This window comes from Spermophilus citellus, assembly GCF_964194105.1.
Source record: "Spermophilus citellus genome assembly, chromosome: 17".
NCBI lineage: Eukaryota > Metazoa > Chordata > Mammalia > Rodentia > Sciuridae > Spermophilus > Spermophilus citellus.
This window is the reverse complement of record NC_138199.1, coordinates 16,092,192-16,104,637: the sequence shown is the minus strand read 5'-3', so window position 1 is coordinate 16,104,637 and position 12,446 is coordinate 16,092,192.

Sequence of the window (12,446 nt, the reverse complement as noted above, 5' to 3'; positions counted from 1 at the left end):
CAGCAGAGTGTGGGCCAAGAGCAAGTGTCCGCGGTGCCCTCCATGTTTCCCAGGTGGCCTTGACAGGGACGCTTCACCCCTCAGGCCAAAGAGGGTGTCCCAGCCTGGGAGGGAGTGACCCCAGCACCCACACAGTGCGCTCCCCAGGCACCATGGGGCATTGGGGTTCTGAGGAGCCTGGGCCCTGGCGGGCCAGGGGCGCTCACCACCTGGCCCAGGGCAGACAGAACACTGGGGAGGGAGGGGCACCACCCGCGCAGGCCCCAGAGGAGACCCCCTGAGCACTGCTGGGCGAGGGGCGCTCACCCACAGGACCCAGAGGGGACTGAGCCCTGGGCGGGGGGCGCGGGGGGGGGGCGCTGGGCCTCAGGACACAGGGGAGCCTGGGGACCTGCGGGGGAGGGGCGGTCACCCGCAAGCCCCAGAGCTCACTGGTCCTTAGGGCTCCTGGGGGGCTCACCCAGGAGACCCGGGCGCACCGAGGACCCTCGGGCGAGGGGCGCTCACCCGCAGGCCCCCGGAGGACAGGGAAGCCTCCTGGGCCCCCACCCCCACCCCCGCAAGACAGGCGCTTGCCTGCCCGCAGGACCCTGAGGACACTGGGCGCCGATGGGCGAGGGGCGCTCACCCAAAGGCCGCAGTGCAGCAGCAATGCCAGTGTCCCAGGAGCCCTCCCCAAGCAGGATCTTGGGGACAGGGAACAGGGCTGGGACCCGCGGTGGGGACCTCGCACCCGCAGCACCCCCAAGAGCACACTGAGCACTGCAGGGCGAGGGGCGCACACCAGCATGGCCCAGAGCACACTGGGGACCTGAGGCCGCCTGGGGGCGCTCCCCCACAGCCACCAGGCCTGGCCCTGCACTGCCTAAGGGAGGGGCGCTCACCCCCAGCCTCTAGGGAAGCCTGAGCCCCCTTGGCCCAGGGCTGCTCCCCGCCACGCCACCCACTCAGGGCAGCCTGAGCACTGCCGGGTGAGGGGCGCTCACCCACAGGACCCAGAGCAGCCTGAGCGCTGGGGGGCTGAGGGTGCTCCCCCGCAGGAACCCTGGACAATGAGCTCAGGTGGGAGAGGGGCGCTCGCCCACAGGGCTCAGAGTCCAGGTCACCTTTTGCAGAGGATCCCTGGGCCCCTTGTCCCCAGTTACCTGGGCCAGGGTGGGACAGTGGCGCCCTCTCACTGGTCTCAGCAGTGCCTCCAAGATGGAGGGGAGATGTCCTTTGCCAAATGTCCCACCATCCTGCCCAGGAGGAGGGCGCGGCTCCTGATCCAGAGGTCCCACAGGGTTCTTCCCTGGGGCCAAGATAGCACCTGGTGGCGCTTGCCTGCTGTCCGGGGCCCCAGTGGAGATGTGCTCACAGCCTGGGAAATTGGCCCTGCATCCACTGGTCCCCGGGACCTCCGCAATCCCGGGCGCGTGCCAGGCGTGCAGGGGAGCACAGCCCCAGGGGCAGAAAGGCCAAGAAATGGTGGGTCAGGCGGGATGGATCCCGGTCCTTGGGTGTGCCCTTGGAGTTGAGATGCCCTCACGGTGAGTATTCTTGGGCTCGCAGGTTTTGTGGACCAGCGTGCCTGAAGGGCCACAGCAAAGGCCAAAGGCCCAGCAGAGTGTGGGCCAAGAGCAAGTGTCCGCGGTGCCCTCCATGTTTCCCAGGTGGCCTTGACAGGGACGCTTCACCCCTCAGGCCAAAGAGGGTGTCCCAGCCTGGGAGGGAGTGACCCCAGCACCCACACAGTGCGCTCCCCAGGCACCATGGGGCATTGGAGTTCTGAGGAGCCTGGGCCCTGGCGGGCCAGGGGCGCTCACCACCTGGCCCAGGGCAGACAGAACACTGGGGAGGGAGGGGCACCACCCGCGCAGGCCCCAGAGGAGACCCCCTGAGCACTGCTGGGCGAGGGGCGCTCACCCACAGGACCCAGAGGGGACTGAGCCCTGGGCGGGGGGCGCGGGGGGGGGCGCTGGGCCTCAGGACACAGGGGAGCCTGGGGACCTGCGGGGGAGGGGCGGTCACCCGCAAGCCCCAGAGCTCACTGGTCCTTAGGGCTCCTGGGGGGCTCACCCAGCAGACCCGGGCGCACCGAGGACCCTCGGGCGAGGGGCGCTCACCCGCAGGCCCCCGGAGGACAGGGAAGCCTCCTGGGTCCCCACCCCCACCCCCCAAGACAGGCGCTTGCCTGCCCGCAGGACCCTGAGGACACTGGGCGCCGATGGGCGAGGGGCGCTCACCCAAAGGCCGCAGTGCAGCAGCAATGCCAGTGTCCCAGGAGCCCTCCACAAGCAGGATCTTGGGGACAGGGAACAGGGCTGGGTCCCGCGGTGGGGACCTCGCACCCGCAGCACCCCCAAGAGCACACTGAGCACTGCAGGGCGAGGGGCGCTCACCAGCATGGCCCAGAGCACACTGGGGACCTGAGGCCGCCTGGGGGCGCTCCCCCACAGCCACCAGGCCTGGCCCTGCACTGCCTAAGGGAGGGGCGCTCACCCCCAGCCTCTAGGGAAGCCTGAGCCCCCTCGGGCCAGGGCTGCTCCCCGCCACGCCACCCACTCAGGGCTGCCTGAGCACTGCCGGGTGAGGGGCGCTCACCCACAGGACCCAGAGCAGCCTGAGCGCTGGGGGGCTGAGGGTGCTCCCCCGCAGGAACCCTGGACAATGAGCTCAGGTGGGAGAGGGGCGCTCGCCCACAGGGCTCAGAGTCCAGGTCACCTTTTGCAGAGGATCCCTGGGCCCCTTGTCCCCAGTTACCTGGGCCAGGGTGGGACAGTGGCGCCCTCTCACTGGTCTCAGCAGTGCCTCCAAGATGGAGGGGAGATGTCCTTTGCCAAATGTCCCACCATCCTGCCCAGGAGGAGGGCGCGGCTCCTGATCCAGAGGTCCCACAGGGTTCTTCCCTGGGGCCAAGATAGCACCTGGTGGCGCTTGCCTGCTGTCCGGGGCCCCAGTGGAGATGTGCTCACAGCCTGGGAAATTGGCCCTGCATCCACTGGTCCCCGGGACCTCCGCAATCCCGGGCGCGTGCCAGGCGTGCAGGGGAGCACAGCCCCAGGGGCAGAAAGGCCAAGAAATGGTGGGTCAGGCGGGATGGATCCCGGTCCTTGGGTGTGCCCTTGGAGTTGAGATGCCCTCACGGTGAGTATTCTTGGGCTCGCAGGTTTTGTGGACCAGCGTGCCTGAAGGGCCACAGCAAAGGCCAAAGGCCCAGCAGAGTGTGGGCCAAGAGCAAGTGTCCGCGGTGCCCTCCATGTTTCCCAGGTGGCCTTGACAGGGACGCTTCACCCCTCAGGCCAAAGAGGGTGTCCCAGCCTGGGAGGGAGTGACCCCAGCACCCACACAGTGCGCTCCCCAGGCACCATGGGGCATTGGAGTTCTGAGGAGCCTGGGCCCTGGCGGGCCAGGGGCGCTCACCACCTGGCCCAGGGCAGACAGAACACTGGGGAGGGAGGGGCACCACCCGCGCAGGCCCCAGAGGAGACCCCCTGAGCACTGCTGGGCGAGGGGCGCTCACCCACAGGACCCAGAGGGGACTGAGCCCTGGGCGGGGGGCGCGGGGGGGGGGCGCTGGGCCTCAGGACACAGGGGAGCCTGGGGACCTGCGGGGGAGGGGCGGTCACCCGCAAGCCCCAGAGCTCACTGGTCCTTAGGGCTCCTGGGGGGCTCACCCAGGAGACCCGGGCGCACCGAGGACCCTCGGGCGAGGGGCGCTCACCCGCAGGCCCCCGGAGGACAGGGAAGCCTCCTGGGCCCCCACCCCCACCCCCGCAAGACAGGCGCTTGCCTGCCCGCAGGACCCTGAGGACACTGGGCGCCGATGGGCGAGGGGCGCTCACCCAAAGGCCGCAGTGCAGCAGCAATGCCAGTGTCACAGGAGCCCTCCTCAAGCAGGATCTTGGGGACAGGGAACAGGGCTGGGACCCGCGGTGGGGACCTCGCACCCGCAGCACCCCCAAGAGCACACTGAGCACTGCAGGGCGAGGGGCGCACACCAGCATGGCCCAGAGCACACTGGGGACCTGAGGCCGCCTGGGGGCGCTCCCCCACAGCCACCAGGCCTGGCCCTGCACTGCCTAAGGGAGGGGCGCTCACCCCCAGCCTCTAGGGAAGCCTGAGCCCCCTTGGCCCAGGGCTGCTCCCCGACCCGCCACCCACTCAGGGCTGCCTGAGCATTGCCAGGGGAGGGGCGCTCACCCACAGGACCCAGAGCAGCCTGAGTGCTGGGGGGCTGAGGGTGCTCCCCCGCAGGAACCCTGGACAATGAGCTCAGGTGGGAGAGGGGCGCTCGCCCACAGGGCTCAGAGTCCAGGTCACCTTTTGCAGAGGATCCCTCGGCCCTGTGTCCCCATTTACCTGGGTCAGGGTGGGACAGTGGCGCCCTCTCACTGGTCTCAGCAGTGCCTCCAAGATGGAGGGGAGATGTCCTTTGCCAAATGTCCCACCATCCTGCCCAGGAGGAGGGCGCGGCTCCTGATCCAGAGGTCCCACAGGGTTCTTCCCTGGGGCCAAAATAGCACCTGGTGGCGCTTGCCTGCTGTCCGGGGCCCCAGTGGAGATGTGCTCACAGCCTGGGAAATTGGCCCTGCATCCACTGGTCCCAGGGACCTCCGCAATCCCCGGCACGTGCCAGGCGTGCACGGGAGCACAGCCCCAGGGGCAGAAAGGCCAAGAATTGGTGAGTCAGGCGGGATGGATCCCGGTCCTTGGGTGTGCCCTTGGAGTTGAGATGCCCTCACGGTGAGTATTCTTGGGCTCGCAGGTTTTGTGGACCAGCGTGCCTGAAGGGCCACAGCAAAGGCCAAAGGCCCAGCAGAGTGTGGGTCAAGAGCAAGTGTCCGCGGTGCCCTCCAAGTTTCCCAGGTGGCCTTGACAGGGACGCTTCACCCCTCAGGCCAAAGAGGGTGTCCCAGCCTGGGAGGGAGTGACGCCTGCACCCACACAGTGCGCTCCCCAGGCACCAGGGGGCATTGGAGTTCAGAGGAGCCTGGGCCCTGGCGGGCCAGGGGCGCTCACCACCTGGCCCATGGCAGACAGAGCACTGGGGAGGGAGGGGCACCACCCGCGCAGGCCCCAGAGGAGACTCCCTGGGCACTGCTGGGCGAGGGGCGACACCCACAGGACCCAGAGGGGACTGAGCCCTGGGCGGACGGGCGCTGGCCTCAGGACACAGGGGAGCCTGGGGACCTGCGGGGGAGGGGCGGTCACCCGCAAGCCCCAGAGCTCACTGGTCCTTAGGGCTCCTGGGGGGCTCACCCAGGAGACCCGGGCGCACCGAGGACCCTCGGGCAAGGGGCGCTCACCCGCAGGCCCCCGGACTACAGGGAAGCCTCCTGGGCCCCCACCCCCACCCCCCAAGACAGGCGCTTGCCTGCCCGCAGGACCCTGAGGACACTGGGCGCCGATGGGCGAGGGGCGCTCACCCAAAGGCCGCAGTGCAGCAGCAATGCCAGTGTCCCAGGAGCCCTCCCCAAGCAGGATCTTGGGGACAGGGAACAGGGCTGGGACCCGCGGTGGGGACCTCGCACCCGCAGAACCCCCAAGAGCACACTGAGCACTGCAGGGCGAGGGGCGCTCACCAGCATGGCCCAGAGCACACTGGGGACCTGAGGCCGCCTGGGGGCGCTCCCCCACAGCCACCAGGCCTGGCCCTGCACTGCCTAAGGGAGGGGCGCTCACCCCCAGCCTCTAGGGAAGCCTGAGCCCCCTCGGGCCAGGGCTGCTCCCCGCCACGCCACCCACTCAGGGCTGCCTGAGCACTGCCGGGTGAGGGGCGCTCACCCACAGGACCCAGAGCAGCCTGAGCGCTGGGGGGCTGAGGGTGCTCCCCCGCAGGAACCCTGGACAATGAGCTCAGGTGGGAGAGGGGCGCTCGCCCACAGGGCTCAGAGTCCAGGTCACCTTTTGCAGAGGATCCCTGGGCCCCTTGTCCCCAGTTACCTGGGCCAGGGTGGGACAGTGGCGCCCTCTCACTGGTCTCAGCAGTGCCTCCAAGATGGAGGGGAGATGTCCTTTGCCAAATGTCCCACCATCCTGCCCAGGAGGAGGGCGCGGCTCCTGATCCAGAGGTCCCACAGGGTTCTTCCCTGGGGCCAAGATAGCGCCTGGTGGCGCTTGCCTGCTGTCCGGGGCCCCAGTGGAGATGTGCTCACAGCCTGGGAAATTGGCCCTGCATCCACGGGTCCCCGGGACCTCCGCAATCCCGGGCGCGTGCCAGGCGTGCAGGGGTGCACAGCCCCAGGGGCAGAAAGGCCAAGAAATGGTGGGTCAGGCGGGATGGATCCCGGTCCTTGGGTGTGCCCTTGGAGTTGAGATGCCCTCACGGTGAGTATTCTTGGGCTCGCAGGTTTTGTGGACCAGCGTGCCTGAAGGGCCACAGCAAAGGCCAAAGGCCCAGCAGAGTGTGGGCCAAGAGCAAGTGTCCGCGGTGCCCTCCATGTTTCCCAGGTGGCCTTGACAGGGACGCTTCACCCCTCAGGCCAAAGAGGGTGTCCCAGCCTGGGAGGGAGTGACCCCAGCACCCACACAGTGCGCTCCCCAGGCACCATGGGGCATTGGAGTTCTGAGGAGCCTGGGCCCTGGCGGGCCAGGGGCGCTCACCACCTGGCCCAGGGCAGACAGAACACTGGGGAGGGAGGGGCACCACCCGCGCAGGCCCCAGAGGAGACCCCCTGAGCACTGCTGGGCGAGGGGCGCTCACCCACAGGACCCAGAGGGGACTGAGCCCTGGGCGGGGGGCGCGGGGGGGGGCGCTGGGCCTCAGGACACAGGGGAGCCTGGGGACCTGCGGGGGAGGGGCAGTCACCCGCAAGCCCCAGAGCTCACTAATCCTTAGGGCTCCTGGGGGGCTCACCCAGGAGACCCGGGCGCACCGAGGACCCTCGGGCGAGGGGCGCTCACCCGCAGGCCCCCGGAGGACAGGGAAGCCTCCTGGGCCCCCACCCCCACCCCCCAAGACAGGCGCTTGCCTGCCCGCAGGACCCTGAGGACACTGGGCGCCGATGGGCGAGGGGCGCTCACCCAAAGGCCGCAGTGCAGCAGCAATGCCAGTGTCCCAGGAGCCCTCCCCAAGCAGGATCTTGGGGACAGGGAACAGGGCTGGGACCCGCGGTGGGGACCTCGCACCCGCAGCACCCCCAAGAGCACACTGAGCACTGCAGGGCGAGGGGCGCTCACCAGCATGGCCCAGAGCACACTGGGGACCTGAGGCCGCCTGGGGGCGCTCCCCCACAGCCACCAGGCCTGGCCCTGCACTGCCTAAGGGAGGGGCGCTCACCCCCAGCCTCTAGGGAAGCCTGAGCCCCCTCGGGCCAGGGCTGCTCCCCGCCACGCCACCCACTCAGGGCTGCCTGAGCACTGCCGGGTGAGAGGCGCTCACCCACAGGACCCAGAGCAGCCTGAGCGCTGGGGGGCTGAGGGTGCTCCCCCGCAGGAACCCTGGACAATGAGCTCAGGTGGGAGAGGGGCGCTCGCCCACAGGGCTCAGAGTCCAGGTCACCTTTTGCAGAGGATCCCTGGGCCCCTTGTCCCCAGTTACCTGGGCCAGGGTGGGACAGTGGCGCCCTCTCACTGGTCTCAGCAGTGCCTCCAAGATGGAGGGGAGATGTCCTTTGCCAAATGTCCCACCATCCTGCCCAGGAGGAGGGCGCGGCTCCTGATCCAGAGGTCCCACAGGGTTCTTCCCTGGGGCCAAGATAGCGCCTGGTGGCGCTTGCCTGCTGTCCAGGCCCCAGTGGAGATGTGCTCACAGCCTGGGAAATTGGCCCTGCATCCACTGGTCCCCGGGACCTCCGCAATCCCGGGCGCGTGCCAGGCGTGCAGGGGTGCACAGCCCCAGGGGCAGAAAGGCCAAGAAATGGTGGGTCAGGCGGGATGGATCCCGGTCCTTGGGTGTGCCCTTGGAGTTGAGATGCCCTCACGGTGAGTATTCTTGGGCTCGCAGGTTTTGTGGACCAGCGTGCCTGAAGGGCCACAGCAAAGGCCAAAGGCCCAGCAGAGTGTGGGCCAAGAGCAAGTGTCCGCGGTGCCCTCCATGTTTCCCAGGTGGCCTTGACAGGGATGCTTCACCCCTCAGGCCAAAGAGGGTGTCCCAGCCTGGGAGGGAGTGACCCCAGCACCCACACAGTGCGCTCCCCAGGCACCATGGGGCATTGGAGTTCTGAGGAGCCTGGGCCCTGGCGGGCCAGGGGCGCTCACCACCTGGCCCAGGGCAGACAGAACACTGGGGAGGGAGGGGCACCACCCGCGCAGGCCCCAGAGGAGACCCCCTGAGCACTGCTGGGCGAGGGGCGCTCACCCACAGGACCCAGAGGGGACTGAGCCCTGGGCGGGGGGCGCGGGGGGGGGCGCTGGGCCTCAGGACACAGGGGAGCCTGGGGACCTGCGGGGGAGGGGCGGTCACCCGCAAGCCCCAGAGCTCACTGGTCCTTAGGGCTCCTGGGGGGCTCACCCAGGAGACCCGGGCGCACCGAGGACCCTCGGGCGAGGGGCGCTCACCCGCAGGCCCCCGGAGGACAGGGAAGCCTCCTGGGCCCCCACCCCCACCCCCGCAAGACAGGCGCTTGCCTGCCCGCAGGACCCTGAGGACACTGGGCGCCGATGGGCGAGGGGCGCTCACCCAAAGGCCGCAGTGCAGCAGCAATGCCAGTGTCCCAGGAGCCCTCCCCAAGCAGGATCTTGGGGACAGGGAACAGGGCTGGGACCCGCGGTGGGGACCTCGCACCCGCAGAACCCCCAAGAGCACACTGAGCACTGCAGGGCGAGGGGCGCTCACCAGCATGGCCCAGAGCACACTGGGGACCTGAGGCCGCCTGGGGGCGCTCCCCCACAGCCACCAGGCCTGGCCCTGCACTGCCTAAGGGAGGGGCGCTCACCCCCAGCCTCTAGGGAAGCCTGAGCCCCCTCGGGCCAGGGCTGCTCCCCGCCACGCCACCCACTCAGGGCTGCCTGAGCACTGCCGGGTGAGGGGCGCTCACCCACAGGACCCAGAGCAGCCTGAGCGCTGGGGGGCTGAGGGTGCTCCCCCGCAGGAACCCTGGACAATGAGCTCAGGTGGGAGAGGGGCGCTCGCCCACAGGGCTCAGAGTCCAGGTCACCTTTTGCAGAGGATCCCTGGGCCCCTTGTCCCCAGTTACCTGGGCCAGGGTGGGACAGTGGCGCCCTCTCACTGGTCTCAGCAGTGCCTCCAAGATGGAGGGGAGATGTCCTTTGCCAAATGTCCCACCATCCTGCCCAGGAGGAGGGCGCGGCTCCTGATCCAGAGGTCCCACAGGGTTCTTCCCTGGGGCCAAGATAGCACCTGGTGGCGCTTGCCTGCTGTCCGGGGCCCCAGTGGAGATGTGCTCACAGCCTGGGAAATTGGCCCTGCATCCACTGGTCCCCGGGACCTCCGCAATCCCGGGCGCGTGCCAGGCGTGCAGGGGAGCACAGCCCCAGGGGCAGAAAGGCCAAGAAATGGTGGGTCAGGCGGGATGGATCCCGGTCCTTGGGTGTGCCCTTGGAGTTGAGATGCCCTCACGGTGAGTATTCTTGGGCTCGCAGGTTTTGTGGACCAGCGTGCCTGAAGGGCCACAGCAAAGGCCAAAGGCCCAGCAGAGTGTGGGCCAAGAGCAAGTGTCCGCGGTGCCCTCCATGTTTCCCAGGTGGCCTTGACAGGGACGCTTCACCCCTCAGGCCAAAGAGGGTGTCCCAGCCTGGGAGGGAGTGACCCCAGCACCCACACAGTGCGCTCCCCAGGCACCATGGGGCATTGGAGTTCTGAGGAGCCTGGGCCCTGGCGGGCCAGGGGCGCTCACCACCTGGCCCAGGGCAGACAGAACACTGGGGAGGGAGGGGCACCACCCGCGCAGGCCCCAGAGGAGACCCCCTGAGCACTGCTGGGCGAGGGGCGCTCACCCACAGGACCCAGAGGGGACTGAGCCCTGGGCGGGGGGCGCGGGGGGGGGCGCTGGGCCTCAGGACACAGGGGAGCCTGGGGACCTGCGGGGGAGGGGCGGTCACCCGCAAGCCCCAGAGCTCACTGGTCCTTAGGGCTCCTGGGGGGCTCACCCAGGAGACCCGGGCGCACCGAGGACCCTCGGGCGAGGGGCGCTCACCCGCAGGCCCCCGGAGGACAGGGAAGCCTCCTGGGCCCCCACCCCCACCCCCCAAGACAGGCGCTTGCCTGCCCGCAGGACCCTGAGGACACTGGGCGCCGATGGGCGAGGGGCGCTCACCCAAAGGCCGCAGTGCAGCAGCAATGCCAGTGTCACAGGAGCCCTCCCCAAGCAGGATCTTGGGGACAGGGAACAGGGCTGGGACCCGCGGTGGGGACCTCGCACCCGCAGAACCCCCAAGAGCACACTGAGCACTGCAGGGCGAGGGGCGCTCACCAGCATGGCCCAGAGCACACTGGGGACCTGAGGCCGCCTGGGGGCGCTCCCCCACAGCCACCAGGCCTGGCCCTGCACTGCCTAAGGGAGGGGCGCTCACCCCCAGCCTCTAGGGAAGCCTGAGCCCCCTCGGGCCAGGGCTGCTCCCCGCCAAGCCACCCACTCAGGGCTGCCTGAGCACTGCCAGGTGAGAGGCGCTCACCCACAGGACCCAGAGCAGCCTGAGCGCTGGGGGGCTGAGGGTGCTCCCCCGCAGGAACCCTGGACAATGAGCTCAGGTGGGAGAGGGGCGCTCGCCCACAGGGCTCAGAGTCCAGGTCACCTTTTGCAGAGGATCCCTGGGCCCCTTGTCCCCAGTTACCTGGGCCAGGGTGGGACAGTGGCGCCCTCTCACTGGTCTCAGCAGTGCCTCCAAGATGGAGGGGAGATGTCCTTTGCCAAATGTCCCACCATCCTGCCCAGGAGGAGGGCGCGGCTCCTGATCCAGAGGTCCCACAGGGTTCTTCCCTGGGGCCAAGATAGCGCCTGGTGGCGCTTGCCTCTGTCCGGGGCCCCAGTGGAGATGTGCTCACAGCCTGGGAAATTGGCCCTGCATCCACTGGTCCCCGGGACCTCCGCAATCCCGGGCGCGTGCCAGGCGTGCAGGGGAGCACAGCCCCAGGGGCAGAAAGGCCAAGAAATGGTGGGTCAGGCGGGATGGATCCCGGTCCTTGGGTGTGCCCTTGGAGTTGAGATGCCCTCACGGTGAGTATTCTTGGGCTCGCAGGTTTTGTGGACCAGCGTGCCTGAAGGGCCACAGCAAAGGCCAAAGGCCCAGCAGAGTGTGGGCCAAGAGCAAGTGTCCGCGGTGCCCTCCATGTTTCCCAGGTGGCCTTGACAGGGACGCTTCACCCCTCAGGCCAAAGAGGGTGTCCCAGCCTGGGAGGGAGTGACCCCAGCACCCACACAGTGCGCTCCCCAGGCACCATGGGGCATTGGAGTTCTGAGGACCCTGGGCCCTGGCGGGACAGGGGCGCTCACCACCTGGCCCAGGGCAGACAGAACACTGGGGAGGGAGGGGCACCACCCGCGCAGGCCCCAGAGGAGACCCCCTGAGCACTGCTGGGCGAGGGGCGCTCACCCACAGGACCCAGAGGGGACTGAGCCCTGGGCGGGGGGCGCGGGGGGGGGCGCTGGGCCTCAGGACACAGGGGAGCCTGGGGACCTGCGGGGGAGGGGCGGTCACCCGCAAGCCCCAGAGCTCACTGGTCCTTAGGGCTCCTGGGGGGCTCACCCAGGAGACCCGGGCGCACCGAGGACCCTCGGGCGAGGGGCGCTCACCCGCAGGCCCCCGGAGGACAGGGAAGCCTCCTGGGCCCCCACCCCCACCCCCCAAGACAGGCGCTTGCCTGCCCGCAGGACCCTGAGGACACTGGGCGCCGATGGGCGAGGGGCGCTCACCCAAAGGCCGCAGTGCAGCAGCAATGCCAGTGTCCCAGGAGCCCTCCCCAAGCAGGATCTTGGGGACAGGGAACAGGGCTGGGACCCGCGGTGGGGACCTCGCACCCGCAGAACCCCCAAGAGCACACTGAGCACTGCAGGGCGAGGGGCGCTCACCAGCATGGCCCAGAGCACACTGGGGACCTGAGGCCGCCTGGGGGCGCTCCCCCACAGCCACCAGGCCTGGCCCTGCACTGCCTAAGGGAGGGGCGCTCACCCCCAGCCTCTAGGGAAGCCTGAGCCCCCTCGGGCCAGGGCTGCTCCCCGCCAGGCCACCCACTCAGGGCTGCCTGAGCACTGCCGGGTGAGGGGCGCTCACCCACAGGACCCAGAGCAGCCTGAGCGCTGGGGGGCTGAGGGTGCTCCCCCGCAGGAACCCTGGACAATGAGCTCAGGTGGGAGAGGGGCGCTCGCCCACAGGGCTCAGAGTCCAGGTCACCTTTTGCAGAGGATCCCTGGGCCCCTTGTCCCCAGTTACCTGGGCCAGGGTGGGACAGTGGCGCCCTCTCACTGGTCTCAGCAGTGCCTCCAAGATGGAGGGGAGATGTCCTTTGCCAAATGTCCCACCATCCTGCCCAGGAGGAGGGCGCGGCTCCTGATCCAGAGGTCCCA